At 41.3% G+C, this 17,360-nt stretch overlaps 1 protein-coding gene across 1 annotated transcript in view; it reads left to right on the top strand.

Annotated features, from left to right (window-relative positions):
• The window catches only part of zfhx3b (zinc finger homeobox 3b), a 243,566-nt gene that overhangs the window by 34,957 nt on the left and 191,249 nt on the right, over window positions 1-17,360 (top strand). The window contains exon 3 of the mRNA XM_056265742.1: window positions 13,740-13,810. The gene's annotated coding sequence lies outside the window, so the exon portion shown is untranslated. The remainder of the gene's footprint in view (window positions 1-13,739; window positions 13,811-17,360) is intronic.

Raw genomic sequence — 17,360 nt, forward strand, 5'->3', positions numbered from 1 at the left:
TTATCCATTCATGATTCTGTCAATATACACAATAACAATGTATCATGGTCAATAAATATAGCTTCTGACCTGATTCTTTCATTTACTCACTCATCAGCTCTAAAAGTTTGGGGCTTAAAGAAAGTCCAGAGTTTCCCACAGGAAGTTATGACTTGATGATGGCGTTCATGTGTGATACCTTTAAGAGTGGATCGTGAGAAGCCATCCTTAACACCCTAACAACTGCATAGCAACGTGCTAAAAACCAACCTGGCAACTACCCCGGCAAACCGCTTAACATTGAGGCAGCATGGTTTGCATGGGCAAACATTTTCTTCAGAAAAATGTGCAAATTGAATGTAACATTTGGAGATAGTTTTGCAAAAAGCATTACACCTTCAACATCAATAGCTAAAATCAGATTAGAGGCTATACATTTTCACTTTAATTTCTGAAATAATTACAAAGAAACGTAAGTAAATTAGCCTTAAAAATTTTAAGTTGAAAGACTGAAATAGTATTGGTTACACTTTGTTAATTTTACACTTTATTTTAAAGGGATACTCCACTTTTTTTGGAAATAGGCTCATTTTACAACTCCCCCAGAGTTAAACTGTTGAGTTTTACCGTTTTTGAATCCATTCAGCCGATCTCCGGTTCTGGCGGTACCACTTTTAGCATAGCTTAGCATACATCATTGGAGTGGACAAGACCATTAGCGCCTGGAAATAGGCTATACCTTCCGTTAACACAACGGAACTATTTTCAGCCGCTGCGTCATATCATTACGCCTGCTGCTCTCATGGTACGGCAGTAAAGTTTCTTGATTATTACGCAGGAATGAGAGTATAGTTCCTAGCCATATCAGCCTAGAAAATCGCAACTTTTCATTTTCCGTCGGTCTTAGTGCACGATGTAATGTAAGTTTTAAATAGGAAAAATATTGAAACTCTTTGGTCATTTTTTTTTTTTAAATGCTAATGGTCTTGTCCACTTCAATGATGTATGCTAAGCTATGCTAAAAGTGGTACCGCCAGAACCGGAGATCAGCTGAATGGATTCAAAAACGGTAAAACTCAACAGTTTAACTCTGGGGAGTTGTAAAATGAGCCTATTTCCAAAAAAAGTGGAGTATCCCTTTAAGGTGTCGATATTACAGTGTAATTATAAATTTAAGTACTGAGTAATAATAATTAACTACATGTACTTACTTTTGAGTTAGGATTAGGATGAGGGTTTGGTTTGGTTGAGGGTTAATTGCATGTAACTATGCATAATTTATAGTTATTACTACAGTAATTATATGTAACAATGACACTGTAAAATAAAGTGTTACCAGTTACGGTTAGGGTCTGGTTTAGGATTAGTGAATTGTAATTATGCATACTTTACTGTTATTACTATAGTAATTACATGTAGTAACATGTAACTACGTCACCAAAGTGTTACCTTACCTCGCAAAACGTATTTCAGTAATCTTCGTTTTATTTACAACTTCTAAAACTCTTTTTTTACTGTGTATTTTTGCATAGCTAGTCTTGCAAAAAGCAACACACTGTCACCATTAGTAGCTAAAATCATATTTGAGGCTATAAATGAGCTCTGGTTGGTCATGTCTTTGCGGGAAGGGGAGGAGGGGGTCATAAAAGAGCTTCACCCACAGCTATGGCATTAATGAACAGCACACGGGGGGCTGTACAAAGTTGTCTCACCCCTCACGCACTTACTAGGGCCCCTCAGACCTCCCTGATCTATCAGAAAAACTAATTACAAGATCTAATTAGGGAGAGAGAGAGAGACTGACCCATGCAGCTCGTTTAGGACCGTAATTACGCCTTATTTATTATTCATCTCACAGCTAAATAAGACTCTGACATTTCAATAGCAATAAAAGATGGAACATTTAAAACAAAAAGTGTCTGTACTAATTGACCATTTACAGATGAGAAGCAGGATATTGTTATTTACACTCGTACGCAGTGTGTTTGTATCCGTGGAGGCTGACGCCACCCCGGGAACGGAAAATTAACGCGGAGAATAAGGTTGCGCGGAGCTCGCAAACGAGACTGACCCTCATGACAAGCCGACCATTATTTTTTAGTGGCGCTGCATTTATTAGGGAGTCTGATTTTAATGGCCCTCTTTTTCTCTGTTGTGTCAGGTCTTTACAGAGAGCGGCTCTTCCGCCTGGCCTCCGCCGTCCACCTCTTGAACCGCTTCGCGACACATTAGGTCGCCACTTTGTTATGAGCCTGTGCGTGGCCCGCTGCCAGAACGGAATCAAAAAAATGACTAATAATAGTGTTCGGAAAATGGCCGCCATTAAGAATGCTGCGGGATATTTATTAGATTTTTATGGCTATTTTTTTTTTTTTTTACTAGTAAACCTCTCCCAGCCTCAACCTCAGCCTTTCTACATTACAACGTTTTATCTCCCATTTTTTCTAAAAGTCCTACTCTGCTTTTACCGTTCCGCTCATTTCTGCAGTCCATACCCACCCTGAACGCCGAAACAGCTCATTAGGGCAGTGTGCGACTGCTGGTCTCATTGGCTGAGCTGGAGGTGGAGGAATAGCACATAATTATGAAGTGGAGATGGCATTACGCTCATCAGGAATTATGGATGAGTCTCTGGGCGCCGGCCCCAGTGTCGAGTCGCCACGGGCCCCGGCACATGGAGGACGGTGGTTATAGCAGACGTTTGGGTTACAGGTAGAAAGGTCACCTAGAGGAGCGGCATCACTCAGCATTCACACCCATTGCTCACATTACCTGCCTTAACCTACACACACACTTACCGCAGACATCACTAGTCACAGCTGACACTTGTGTCCTCCAGCCTTGTGTAGCCTACTGATGCAGAGGCAACCACCATCATCTCCGTTCACCCTATAACATTCACGACATCTTCATGCAATGAGAATCAGGGGGCTCATTGATGACAGGTGTACATTGTACAATACAATGTATTATTGGAGTGATCCTAAATGTCATGGATTTTATCCTACATCAAAAGCGAGGAACAAACTGTTATTTATAGTGGTAAAAATCGATGGCTGTGCCAATGGAAGAGCATGCGTACAAACTTTTTGCCGCTTTTATACAAGTGATTTATTTAATTAAACATTGTTTAAAAAAATGTAAGATAAATAAGCAATTAAATATGCGAATGCACAACATTTGAACAGCTTTTTAACAATTGCATCACTAAAATTAACTAATTTATATTAACCCTTAAATGCATGAATGTTTCGCCTATCATTATTAACTATTCGGGTCTTTACCGACCCCGGATCTAAATCTAACCCTAAATCTAACTGCCACAATGTTATAAAACTCTCCTGATGTTGTAAAAACAATTACAAAATAATAAAATAAAGCATATTTTGTTACCTTATGGAACTTGAAAGGATTAAATCTGATCAGATGCTTTCATCACTGTCATCGTTCATTTCTCCAGTACAACCAGCATCTACAGTAGCTCATATTCGCCATCTCAAACATATTCTCAAAACTATCATTTTCAATGTCAAGCTTCGTCACCAGATCCACCATCAAGTGACGGTGACACTAATATTTGATTGCGTTCAGAACTTGCCCTGCAGTAAATTGCTGAGCCATTTCAAGTTTTGCTGATGATACTTGAGTATTCTTTTGTTTAATGCCTGCGATAATTATGAGTGAAACATCACATCATTGCTGCATATCAGACATTGCTACCTTCAGGAAAAAAGGTGAATTGAACTTATTGAGTCATCAGAAATTAAATGATATATACTTACACTATTACATACCTCTGGTCACTAGCGACCCTATACACTTTTCTTTCATGTCATATTATTAATAATGAATAGATTGAGGAATACTAAAAAGGTTAATGTCTAACTGTAAAACAGTTAATGAGGGCGAGGGCAGTGAATGACGTCCCGGGCCAATAAAGACCCTAAGGTATGTGTTTAAGGGTTAATGTTTTCCTGAAAAAATAAAAAAATAAATAAATGCCTATACAAATACACTGTAAAAAAAATCCTGTTGTTTTTACGGAAAAAAACTGGCAGCTGTGGTTACCAGAACTTTACCGTCAAAAATACGGTATCAACGTTTTTGGTTTTACAGACTTAAAGGCACACTGTGGAATTTTTGGCCACTAGGGTGCGCTCGACCTGTAATTTTCACGTCTAGTGCCCCTAGAGGCCACAAGCGCCGCAGCATTGTCGCAAAAGTCAACAAACAGTCAACCGGTCAACCTCCCGTGTCTTTATGTGTGTGCAGACGGCATTTGATTTGTATGTTGGAGAAAGTTAATCGATTCACTACTGACCAAAATAATAATATAAATATAAGATTAATAATAGAAATCCTATAAAGAAAACAAATTGAATAAAAGTAGCATACGCAGAAAACAATGTCTGATCAGGTAAGTCGCATTGACAAGGGTTGCCCAATCCTGCTCCTGCCGATCGTCTGTCCTGCACAGTTCATCTCCAACCCTAATCAAACACACCTGAAGCAAACAATTAACGTCTTCAGGATCTCTTTGCAATGGGTTGGAGATGAAATCGAGTAGTCGGGAAATCGTGTAACAAAACTGATATAACTCACTACATACTACCGTTATTTGTAGTCTTCAGTTTGTTTTTTTCTTTTACACAAACATATATGAGCTGAAAGGAAAAAAACACATTTACATTTGTATACGGCAGTATGTTGTGACTTATATCAGTTTTGTTACACGAATTCGCAGTAAATATTACATTATATATACACTTTTATACCGATGTTTATTTTAAACTCTCCCTTTTTCTTTTTTTGGTCTCCTCTGACAAAATCTTTGCTTTCTTCGCTTTCTTCCGAGTAGCTGTTGATTCAGCCATGACGACAACATACAGACGCCGGCAATCAAACGCGAGTTGAGCTCTCACGTTAGAATTTGAGGAAGTTGGGGTGGTGAGGGAAGTGACGTATGCCGTAAAGCGGTCGAATTTTATAGTTCTTTTTGTGCTCGGGTTCCTACCCGAAACCCGAAGTTACGTAGTGCTAGTAAAAGCGATACAGACACCTTCAGGCTTCGGCAGACGTGTCATTCAACCTATTGTAAGTCGATGTACCATCTCAATGGGTTTTGGTAATATATTATAAAGGTTGAAAAGTTCCACAGTGTGCCTTTAACTTAAAATTTACAGTAATAAACCGTAATTCATTATCTGATATAATGATAATTTACCAACCTATTGAAGTATTAATATCTGTTTTGTACCATTGTAATACACTGACAACCAACAACCATCACAGTAGTGATGAGAGTCACATGATAAATCAAAGCTTATCACAAGCAATTTTCCACAAGAGAGTTAATACTATTATATTGAAGCTGCACAGTGTTATTCGCACAAACATTAAACACCATCATGGTAACACACATGAAATTTTAAAAATGCAATAAACATTAATTTAACAACATTAAATGTAACATAAAACCCTAATGTACATAACTGATTAGAAAAGAACTAAGAAAACTAAGAAGAAACATAGTTATTTCAACAAAAATAAATCAAATGTGAAGTGTCATGCAGGGAATTGTGGGAATGTCAATTTACGGTTTTTCCCTGTAAATTATACAATGAGTTGTTCTTTTTTCACTTTCAAAAACTGTAAATTTAACGGTATTTTACAGTAAAATTACATTAAATGTACCGTTAGATCTATCACAGTTATTTACCGTATATAGTAGGGAAACTTTCTGTTAACCAATTAACAGTTTTGCACTGTAGCATTTTACTGTAGTCTTTTACCGTTAAAATCACGATCATTTTTTACAGTGTATGTTGTACAGAAACTGCCTTCTTTCGAGAGCATGCTTGTATTTCCTTGGCCATTGTTGGTGAGTGCGAGATGAGTGCGTAGTTTTTCTGGAGATATCTGCGTATTCTGTTGGTGGAGCTGATGCGCTTGAACACATAGCACTGCATTTAAGAACATTTTGTGAATGCGGACATTTTCTAAATCGTTTGTGGAACATTTTTGAAACTGTTCACATTTAGGATAATTATGCTCACATTTTTGTGCGCGAGTGTGTGTGAGTATATATATCTAAATATCAATAAGAAAACTTTTAAGATGCACTAAAAGATTTTGCCAATTACACTGAAGGTTTTCTTTTCAAAAAATGTAATATTTGTTATTTATGGCTGTTCTCTGTATATCCTCATACTTGCTGAAATAAACCCAATAGAGACTTCCTGAGCGACTCATTATAGATTGAAGAATTAACCTTCCGTTTTTTTTTAAGCATCTAACTATTGATGGCTTGCATTTAGTTATGTAATGTTTATGTGTAATGAGGACTTTTGGACAAGTTAGCTTGTTATGTAGTTCGGCTTGACTCTCACATTACCGTTAGATAGATGTGCTCCTGTGAGACTACTAAACCAGGATGATCAGAAGGGAAGAAAGAAAAGGGAAAGGAAAGAGAGGAAGAAATTGCAATCAGTGACTTGCTCGTGATCCAGTGCATTTAGAGTGTTCGCCTCCTCCCGCCCACTCGAGACCTAAACCCAGAACTCTCTGTGTGCCAGTGCAGTAAACAGGTCCAATTAGAGCAGTTTCCCCAACACACACACACACACACACACACACACACACACAATATAATGCATTGCCAGTAGCTGTTGCCAGCTTCTTAATGCACACTAATCTTTCTGACGTTTTCCTGCTAATATGGCTTGATTCAATAAGTCAAGTGGCGACAGTCAGTTTTCCAGGGAACTAGAAATCAACTGTCAATATTTAAAGGTAGGGTAGGCACTTTTTGTGATTCTGGTTGAAACTCTCTTCACATCCTGATAGCAATCAATAACAGAAGTGGTCGAAATATTTAAAAATTTACATATATCGTCTGTGGAAGTCTCAGGACCAAAAAATGTTCGTCCAATCATTGCTTTCGGTCTGAATGCAATGATACGATATCCTATCCGCCTGTCAGCATGTGTATTTCCATACCTACACACACCTGCTCGCGCAGACATCACACGTCATCAGCGCGTTCTGTAAAGCTATGCAGAGTTGTAGACAGACAGTCACCGAGCGCCAGACATGGGGACTTGTGACTTGGACTCGAGTCGACTCGAGTCGCTATTTTTATGACTTGTGACTTGACTTGACATAAAATAAAATACTTGAGACTTGACTCAGACTTGGAAGTTAAAGACTTGGGACTTGACTTGACTTGAGACACGATGACTTGAATGACTTGAGTGTTAATCACATCATGGTTTCAGTTTGAATATAAAATATATATAAAAAACATTTTTTAAAACGTTGATCCAGCTGGAGCGCAGGCTGAGAATAGCGTTGTCATGACTGGATCACGACACTATCATCAGTCATGCCCTCTCGCACACCACGCCCACTTAGACATCACATCAAAATGTCAGCCGGAGGGGTACCGAGGGTCATCGCTTTCGGCTTCAAGAATTATTCACAAGATGGCAAAAGACGAACAGCGATTTGCAACACATGCAACATTAAAATTGCGGACAGCCAGACGACAACCTCCAATTCCGTCCGTCATTTGAAGAGCCATTCTGCCCAGTAAGTGCATGTCAATTTGTTAATGTTATCTGGTTAGTTGGTAGTTAGCTAATGTAATAATAGCTAAAGTAGCCATTTACCCTTTCACAAGTAAGTTTAAACTATTCTAACTGATCCCCCAGCGTGAGGTTTTCTAAACGACCGTTATTTAGAACCTGTCACTCACTTTAATGTTTCCATGGTGACGCGTCATTGCTTGTCACGTGACACAGCGCAACCACAACACAGCGCTGAATGAATGATGATCTGCTTTTATGTCATTTTTCCTGTTTTATTCAAAATGTTCACAAATGTATTAGCTATAACATGAAACACTGATATTCCGATTGTCAAATATGTGGAAGTGGGTGTGTTTTGTTGTTTAAACACCTGTATAACGATATATAACGTATAACACGTTAGTTGAGCTGTATGTGCGAATGGGCGGCATGAATGCGTCATTGTACCCAAATGCACTTCCGAATGCGCCTCTGTTCATTTCAAACCAAACTGACGCCCATAGATCAAATTCTGCAGGTAAAATTACAATAATAAGGTGACTTGACTTGGACTTGACTTGACCTACTACAGGACTTGACTTGAATTGACTTGACATAGCCTGTGACTTGACTTGACTTGCCCTGGAAAAAAATACTTGGGACTTACTTGAGACTTGAAGGTTAAGACTTGAGACTTACTTGAGACTTGCACATGTGTGACTTGGTCCCATCTCTGCCGAGCGCCAACAACAAACAGCAGCCGCCTTTACAGTTCCTCCTGAACCAAAACAACGAGCTTATGCTGCGTTCACGTCATAACCGTAATTACGAGATGGCAACCTGTGACGTTCTACCCGAAGCTGTTCACCTCCTCAGACTATGTCAACACTATCAACGCTAAAATGAATCTGCAGGATTCTGGTGGTACAAGTAAGAGCTCTGCAAGTTGTTTACATTCATTATAATTGTAATATTATGTTCTTTGAGACACGAGGTAATTTAACGCTGTCTCTTATGACATTTTGCAGGCTCTGCTATGGCTGTTCACGTGTTTTGAAGGAAGCGTGGCTTTCTGTTGCATCAGAACTAATATTAGAGATAAATTAACATATTTACAGGGATGTTTAGGAAATACTTTATTATTATTACATTTTTTTTTCTTCAAAAATATAATTATGATATCTACTTCTACTATGGCCGTTCATGTCGAGTGCGACGAACTGCTTCCCGTTTTGAGGGTCTCTCTTCCAGAAATGACTTGTAGGCCTCCTGAGAGTCCCTGCGTTAACGATGCCCCCCCAAAATATGCAATTTGAATTGCATCTTTAATGCAAAAAGTCATTTTAATGATAACTAGGGTCATGTCATTGACCCTTAAACACATTTATTCACACATTCATATAGAAGCATGCACACTTCAACAGAGAAAGTGTTTTGGTTGTTGACCTTGTAAATGCAAAAAGCAGAGTTGAAGCCCAATGACCCATGTAGACTAGAGGAGTAGTTTTGGGGGGCGTTTCTCTCCTTTCCCCTCCCTGCATCCCCCCCTTTTCCAGTCTGCCTCGGCTCCCTCTCGCTTTCTATTCCACTTATCAGCTGAAATAAGTGCCATCATCAGAGACTGGGATTGATGGCAATCCCAGCATGCACCCTGCTACATTATTTAAACCTGGAGTGGACATCAAGATTTCTGCTTTTGTCTTCTAGTCTTCAGCTGTCAGAGGTCTCAGATCTACGATTCCTGTTGTGTCATTTAACCAGGCTCCAGCGTGGAGCAGCACAAAGAAGTCCGACAATTTGACAGGGTTCGAGCCGCACCGCTGTATCTCAATAGCCCAGTCCCAAAGAAACTGCATTTTTGGTTTAATGGCCACGAGAATCTACATGTAAGTCATCCAAAACCAGATGCACAGGCCGAGAGAAAGTGAGTTCGAGAAAGAGAGAGTGAGCTCTTCACCTCAGGGCTGTGGGGGAGAGTTTGAACAATGTCTCCCCAGGGGGGTGATATTTTATAGTTTGTGTCCATCAGTGGCGTGGCCCGGGGCGCTGGGGTTGACAGTAAGTGCTCTCAACACCGCTGACACTGATTCATCTGAGCTACGACATACATGAGACGAGGAGGGGAGGAGGGGAGGGGGGGTGAAAGAGGACGAACAAGGCAAAGGGAAGGGTGTTGGGACGACATCTTAGAGCCTTGTGTGCATGACACGGACCTTACCTTTTCATCCGCTCGCCCAAGACCTTTGTGTTTGTGCATTTGTTGGTCGGGCCGCCCAGTTTGAGAGCAGACCCTCCAATCTAACATGGCATTTCAATTTCTCCTCCACTCCACCTGCTCTGTTCCCCTGCTTCTACATTTATATAGAAGAGGAAGACTGCGAACCCCGTTGCCCGCAGGATACGCATACTAAGCAATCAATGTGTCACCTCTTCTTGGCAATCCTTTTTTTCCCCCCATACAGAAGACCTGCTCATTTTTTCTTGTCAGCAGAAGGTAATTTGCTGTATTGTGATTCAGCCCAATAGCTGGGTGATGGAGGTGCATGATGGGTCCGCACCCAAACCCCCCCATCCCATATACACACGTTCTAGATGGCTCGAGCGGAGGCACCCCACCCAGAGCCGCATCTCCATCCGAGGCTGTTAAATGTGATAAGCGTGGAGTGTGGCGCAGGGGCCTCTGATTAATAAAAGATGGGGCTGCTCTGAGATCCCAGGGGGATGTCCTTTCTGAACCGACCCGCCCCGCGCACGCACAGACGCTCCACACAATGCCTCCTGCACCCTCACAATAGACAGGAAATGGGGAACGAGAAGCAATCATGGAAATATAACATTTAAAACGTCTGCATCCTGTGCCCCCTCACATCTAGCACATGTGCATTCGAACGGACAGTACTTAGCCTTTTGAATACCCAAAAATATGACTAATATATTCACATATTTTTGGGAGATACATATGTGAGACGGGAAGTCTGATACCCTGCTGTTTCAGTAAATTTAGTTTTTATATATTCAGATTTTGAATGCGTGCACTGATGCATTACTGTTTTTTTTTATTGTAGATCTATATTGAAGAGAGGGACATTACATCCGTCTGCATATTTATGGGCGTGTGTGTGTGTGTGCGAGTTAGTGAGCATTCCGGGCGCTTCCATGCAGAGAAGCTGTGTGGAACCATGTCACCTCTTCACTCATTGACATGTAATGGCTTTGTTACCAAAAGACGCATTGTCCTTATTCTCCTTATGTTTACAAGAAAAGACAGCATAACCCTGGTTGCCCATGGAGACCGGAGACATCCCCCTTTCTCCCTTCCTTCTTGGCACTTGAGTGTCTCAAATTTCGATGATTCATTCTCTTTATTTTGAATTTATCGTAGAAACACAAATGTAACCATAAGGACACCTAGTCTTTTTTGCAAAATGAAGCAAAATTGCATAGCCATTTCCCAAACACAGCATAAAGATAAACACACACACACATGCTCAGCAGACCAATGCCTCTGTCAGGTAGCATGTAGTCTTTCAGTTTAAGATTCTTGAATGGTCCAGTGTCTGCTCTTTTGTAGACTCTCCGTTTATCTTTTCGTAACCACGCCTTCACCACGGGACCAGACAATAGCAGCACGTTTCTAATTTTCTGCTGGACAATGGCGGTCATACTAAAATGAAATGGGTCAGAGGTCAGTTTTGCTGAATGTGATTTCTCGGGACAAGGACCTTTCCCTTTTGATAAGACAGAATGCACTTCTTTAATTCGATTCCATTGAGTATTGTCTTTTCAGAATGGGAGGCAGCTGGGAAAATAGCTTATGCTTTGAATGAATTTCATATGACAACATTATAAATTCAGTTTTACGACCTGCATTTTGGAATTGTATGTCAACCTTTTGGTTTATTTGCTTATTCTGTAATGAGTGCGTCCAGGTACGATGCAGCTGTGAATGTGTGCTTCTGAAATTCATGTGTCTGTGTCCCTTTTGACCTCATCAGCGGGCTCCGCCCACTAGCCTCAGCTGAAATAGATTGATATAGCCAGCGCATGAATATGTATGCAGTATGCACATTGACTTGAACTTGGTTTTGACCTTTGTTTCCATAAACAATATACATTTGCACATGAGCCATCAGCTTCACTGCGGAAAATTGAGGCACATAACGTTATTGCTGTATTTATTTTCTTCACAGCATTTTAGTATTACACATATACACCCACAAAACAATAACATTTATTTTGTGTATTTTTATCAGCAATCTATATGGTAGATATACTAGCCAAAGTAGATGGCAGTTACTCTCACTGAAGGTAATTCTTTGCAAAGATTTAATGAATAGTGTTGGCAAAACTATATGTAATGTCAATTATCTAATAGGATTCATGGAAATATTGGCAATTCTTGTCAGAATATGGTTACAGTTATTTGTAAAATCCAAATAAAATTGTAACAATCAATTGGCAATTCCTGATAAAATATAATGCCTATTATTGACTAAATCAAATGGCAAAATCTAATGCTAATGATTGGTAAAAATCGAATGCCTATTCTTGTAAAAAAAAAAAAGAAAAGAAAAAAAGTAATTGCATAACCAAATAGAAATTCCTGGTGAAATCTACTGGATATTACTTGTAATAATCAAATGGCAATTACATGTTAAATCAAATGAATTCATGAAAAAATAAATAAAAAATTCATTATTGGCAAAACTTGGTCAAAATCCAATGACAATTAATAAAAAAAATCAAATGGAAAAAAAATCAAATGCTAATTATTGGTAAAATCTAATGAGAATTCTTGAAAAAAAGTAATTAGTGGAGAGTATTTCATTACAAATTAAAAAATTTAACAACAGTCATTGGTTATGTTACTTGCAAAGAATGGAAATTCCAGGCAAAATCTAATATATATTTTTTACCAACATTCTAATGCAATTGAGTGTCAATTCAAATCGAATTCATGCTTTAAAAAAGATTGGCAATTATTGGCAAAATCCAGTGGCAAATTCTATTGGTAATTTCTATAATGGTGATTAGTGGAGACCATTTCATGACAAACTGCAAAATCTAACTACAGTAACTACGTAGATGCTGTTATCGTAAAACTAAACAGAAAATCGAATGGCATTTACTCGCAAGTATATGAGCACTTTATTTATGTGTCTGACTTTTCTCTCTGTTTCATGTTCTCATCTCCATTTCAGCCCATATGTATGCTGGTGTGAGACTCCATTTCCCAGAGAGCAGCACAGGAGAGGAGGTGGGGTTGCTGTACTCTCTTAAACTGCTGCCCTGGAAGGTCATTGCTCACAGTCATGTGAGAGGCCAGTGCGGCCCCTTGGGCCCTGTGACAAACAGGGCTGCAGTGCTGAGGTGTGTGTCAGGGGTGTTTTTCCACAAAGCATTCTATAAAAGTGTAACCGCTCCGTGTTTGCCCTTTCCTCCCTGTACGCACGCACTGCTCAGCCAACAGGCCCCTAAAGAGCTCTTAAGAAATGCTGAGCCAACACACAAGCTGGCCCTGCTAGCAACTCTAGTAATTCTCTTTCTCGCGCTTTCTTCTACTTTTCTGGCCCGCTTGTGCTGAATCACGACTGCCGCGGCGGGGTGAGCAGGAAAGGCTGTGCTTGTTTGGGGCCTGAAGCTAATTATGGAGCATTAGAGCAGGGCTAAATAAATGTGTAGTGTTACTAATTGCGTGCCAGTGAAAACAATAACTCTACAACAGATGCCCAAGGGCACAGGGGGACGAGAGGCTCTTGGCACGGGGCCATCAGCCGCCCCTCCTCCAACCCTCCGGCTAGCTCACCCACTGTCTATGCCAGCAGGCCTGAGAAACACATGCAACCTGGCATCGGCGGTAAGCAGTCAAGCTGTGTTTGTGCATGTGTGTGTATGCGCTTATTTGTATCCCGAGCTGATGTTGCGCATGCAAACATGCACCACAGCAACAGCAGCAATCTGTCCCCGCCACCTTCACACATCGCTGCATTAATAAACATGAATTAGTAATAGCACAATTAGACCAGGCCCGGGCGCATCGGCTGCACTGCGTGCTTGTGCGGAAAATGTGAAAGCACACAAACTCGTGCTTCTGAGAAGCTCAGAATGAAAAATCCTAATGCTGTCGCATTGCATCTGTTTCTTTTATGTCTCACACGTCTTTCTTTGTATTTCTGCGTGTCTGTGTTCTAGGTTTGGATCCGCTGTGTGACGGGAGACGGTGTTTGAACGGTGCACACTGCTGGATCTCCGGTGGCCTGCCGGTACGTACGCCCACTCACACAGATTTCCCAGCAGCACCTGAGTGAATGAGGCTAACATGAGTCTTTACACCCGCTTAGACCACACGCAAGACATGAGTGACAGCGTCACATCACAGGTTCACGTGTCAAATCGAAACTAGAGATCTGATCAGACTCTGTCCTACTCCAAAAATGACAGATCTGGAAAAACACACTCGTATACAAACTTACAGTGGCCTCTCAGGTCTTTACGCAGTGTTTAGATAACAACAGACGGTTCAGAAATGCTGCGATGAGTAGTAGTCTGAACTGTTACAGCTGGTTCGGGCTTAACACACACACACACACACACACACACAGGTGGACCGCAGACTGCCTGTCTCAGGGCCAGGCCAACGCTCCCTCAGCAGGACTTACGCACGCACATTGCAACGGAATCTCTGTAATCCAGTCGTAATGTAGTGCTAACATACTGGCAGACACACACTGCCACAGGCTCTTATTGATCACTTTACTCACACACAGATTCACACAGTCATACAGTCACAGGTGTGCACGTATAGTCTATTGTGGCCCACTGACATATTTGTCTGCTGCAACACTGGCCTAAGGAAGTGAAAATCATTTCTTATTCTGCTTTTTCCTTGTTTATTGCACCCTGTTCCCTTATTCGTCTTTTAATTCCCTCATTTATCCGTCTTTTTTTCCTTTGCTTATGGTGGCATTAGCACAGATTACTAATGATCCCTTCGTTTTGAAGCTTTTCTGCAACAGTCTCAAGGGAGCTATCTCCGTTGTGTTTTTACTAATTGCCGTAATTTATTGACTTGTTAAGGATTTCTGCACAATTAATTCTGTTTTTTATTTCTCCCATTGTTCACAAGTACATTTCTTGTGCTCCTTAAAGTGGAACGACATTTTGCAGATTACTTATAGGATGAGGTCATTGAGTTAAAAAAAACATTTTATGAAAAATAAAGCTTGCATGTAATATTTGGTTTCTTTTTATATAAATTAATATAAAGTATACATTTCATGCTTCTCTAAAAATATACTGTATTCCCAACATTAAAATTGCACAATAATATATTGTTCTGTGGATGATACTAACAGCCTAAACCTGAATCTAAACTTAAGCTATTAAGGTCTAGTTGTATAAGTAAAGTGTTTTGGTATTTTGAGCCACAGCACAGTTTCTCTAATGTAGCACCTACTGCAATGAATCAGGCACAGATAACATAATCATGCTAATAACCTGTGGTGCGTCTGTGTAACCACTTAAAGGGATAGTTCAGACAAAAATGAAAATGCACCCTTATGTCGTTCCAAACCTGTATGACTTTCTTTCTTGTGTGGGACACAAAAGGAGATATTTAACAGAATATCCAAGCTGCTTTTCTCCATACATTGAAAGTGGTGACCACATTAGCTCTGATTCCCATCCATTCACTTTCATTGCATTGAGAAAAGAAGCTTGAATGTTCTGCTAGATAACTCGTCTATTTGGGTTTGGAACAACTTGAGTACTTATTGACAGAAGTTTTGGGTGAAGAAGTTTCAATCATAATCACAATGCACTGTTGTCTCCAACTCCATAATATAGGTTTTTATACCACTGTATCTCTTTTAGATCCATGTTTCAAAATGCTGGTTGGCAACTAGGACACTACAGCCAGCATGGTGTCATGCCAGAGATGTACGCCTTGAACGTGTGTGTTAAAGTGTACATTTCCATTACACAAAGGTATTCATCTAAATAGAGACAGGGCTTCATTCACTTGGTTTTAGATTGTGGGCTGATAGGTGATCAGTGGTCCGACATCCTGCATCAATTCTCTTCATTATGGCCTGAAGACCAGGCCTGATCTTCAATCAGCCCTGATCACATCAGCTGAGCATAACCACAGTGCTGCCGAAATACACTTTGGTCTGGATCAATACAGGCCTCCCTTGGGCTCTTGTGTCTGATCCCCCCTGGTGAGCCATGTGACTGAGTGGCAAGACAGGCCTGATTTTCTAAACAGCCCTCTCCTCATCCATTGTTCTCCGTTCTGTTTGTTATCCAGACTTTTGTCCAAAATGTGCTCAAGCTTAAAAATATTCAGTCAGTAGAAAGTTAAAAGTGTGTATACTCCAATAATGAGGAACTGGTACACGTCCAATGAGTAATATCCCATTTTTTGAATGTTCCCCCATGATCCATTGATGCACAGTTGGGGTTTACGAAAAGATCAGGCACCAAAATCCTCAAAGTGGCCCGCATTTATCCTCAAGGCTATCAAATGCATTGGACCTGCTTTCGGTATGTCGTTTTCTCATTATGAATTCCCTTCGGAAGTGATCACCGGCGTATTTAGCAGGCCTCCTTATGAGCGAGAAGTCATCGGGTATAGTCGTTCGCAGGTAAATTTTATGGTACGCGACTCCGTTCCCGTCTTTTCCTAGAGAGAATAAATGATAATTAAATTTACAAAGCAATCAGAATTAATCGCGTACCATCTCCCACAGCGATTACACACCTCCGCCTCCCCCTGCGCACACATACGCTCATTTACTCACCAGGCCGAACCTGCGCCTGGTTTCGTTTATACGTTACCTCTCTCGCCCACTTCCTCTCTCTCCGTAAATTATTTTGTATACTTACGGCGAGACTCATTAGTCACCCCTCCCTTCCGCGGCTTAACGAGAAAGCGATTAGAATGCATGTTAACGCAGTCCCAATGGCTGCTTCTGCTCGCTTCTCTAGGTCCACACCAATCTGCTTTACCTTCAGCACTGCCTCCTTCTGCCTCTCTGTGAGATCTCCCCTTCTCTCCCCTCTACCTCTCTCTTCTGTGGCTGCAGCTTCTCTCTCCTTTCCTCTCTCTCTTTCCCTTTCCTCGTCCTCTCTGCAGCCTCTCTCTCTCTTTCCCTCGCTCCTCCCTCTCTTAGAGCTGCAGGCTGCTGGGGGTTTTAGACGGATCACTCTCACAATGCCTGATCAATACGGCTATTGATCGGCTGGCAAAATGTTTATAAAATCATCCCGGGCAACCGAGCGATGGGGTGGAGAGGAGGAGCGTGAGCGAGGGGAGGGCCGTGAGGGCGATGCCATTCAGCCGGGGTAGAGGAGGCAGCGTGCCCGTGATTGGTCGCTTCTTTGCCCGCCTTGCCAGGCAACTAACGGGGTACGTTGTTCTGGTACGCAGCTCCCCGCTTTCGTTCCTGCGGCGCACAGGCGAACTTTCCAGCCTCACAAGCCGTAGCAGCGGCACCGTTTTTACTGCACACCGTTGGCTGCCAGCCAAACTGTGACAGCACCCGCCCCCCGACATCCCACCTCCCATGAGTCAGTAACCTTCATTTGCATAAATTAACAGGCGGCAGGCAGTGCCAGGCTCTTAACGAGCCCATGTCATGTCATGTCGTCCCTCCTCCCCTTGTTCGCTTCTTGCTACACGAGGACACCCGTACTCCCGGCCCACCTGCTTTGTAGGTTCCCTTTGGCATGGAATACCCTCTGGACCCTGCTCCATTTCACCGACTCTCTGTGTGACTCCTGGGACCGTGCTCCAACTACATCAGCATTATC

The sequence above is a fragment of the Rhinichthys klamathensis genome, unplaced genomic scaffold, assembly GCF_029890125.1.
Source record: "Rhinichthys klamathensis goyatoka isolate OS25496 unplaced genomic scaffold, OSU_Roscu_1.1 h1tg000240l_1, whole genome shotgun sequence".
Classification (NCBI taxonomy): Eukaryota; Metazoa; Chordata; class Actinopteri; order Cypriniformes; family Leuciscidae; genus Rhinichthys; species Rhinichthys klamathensis.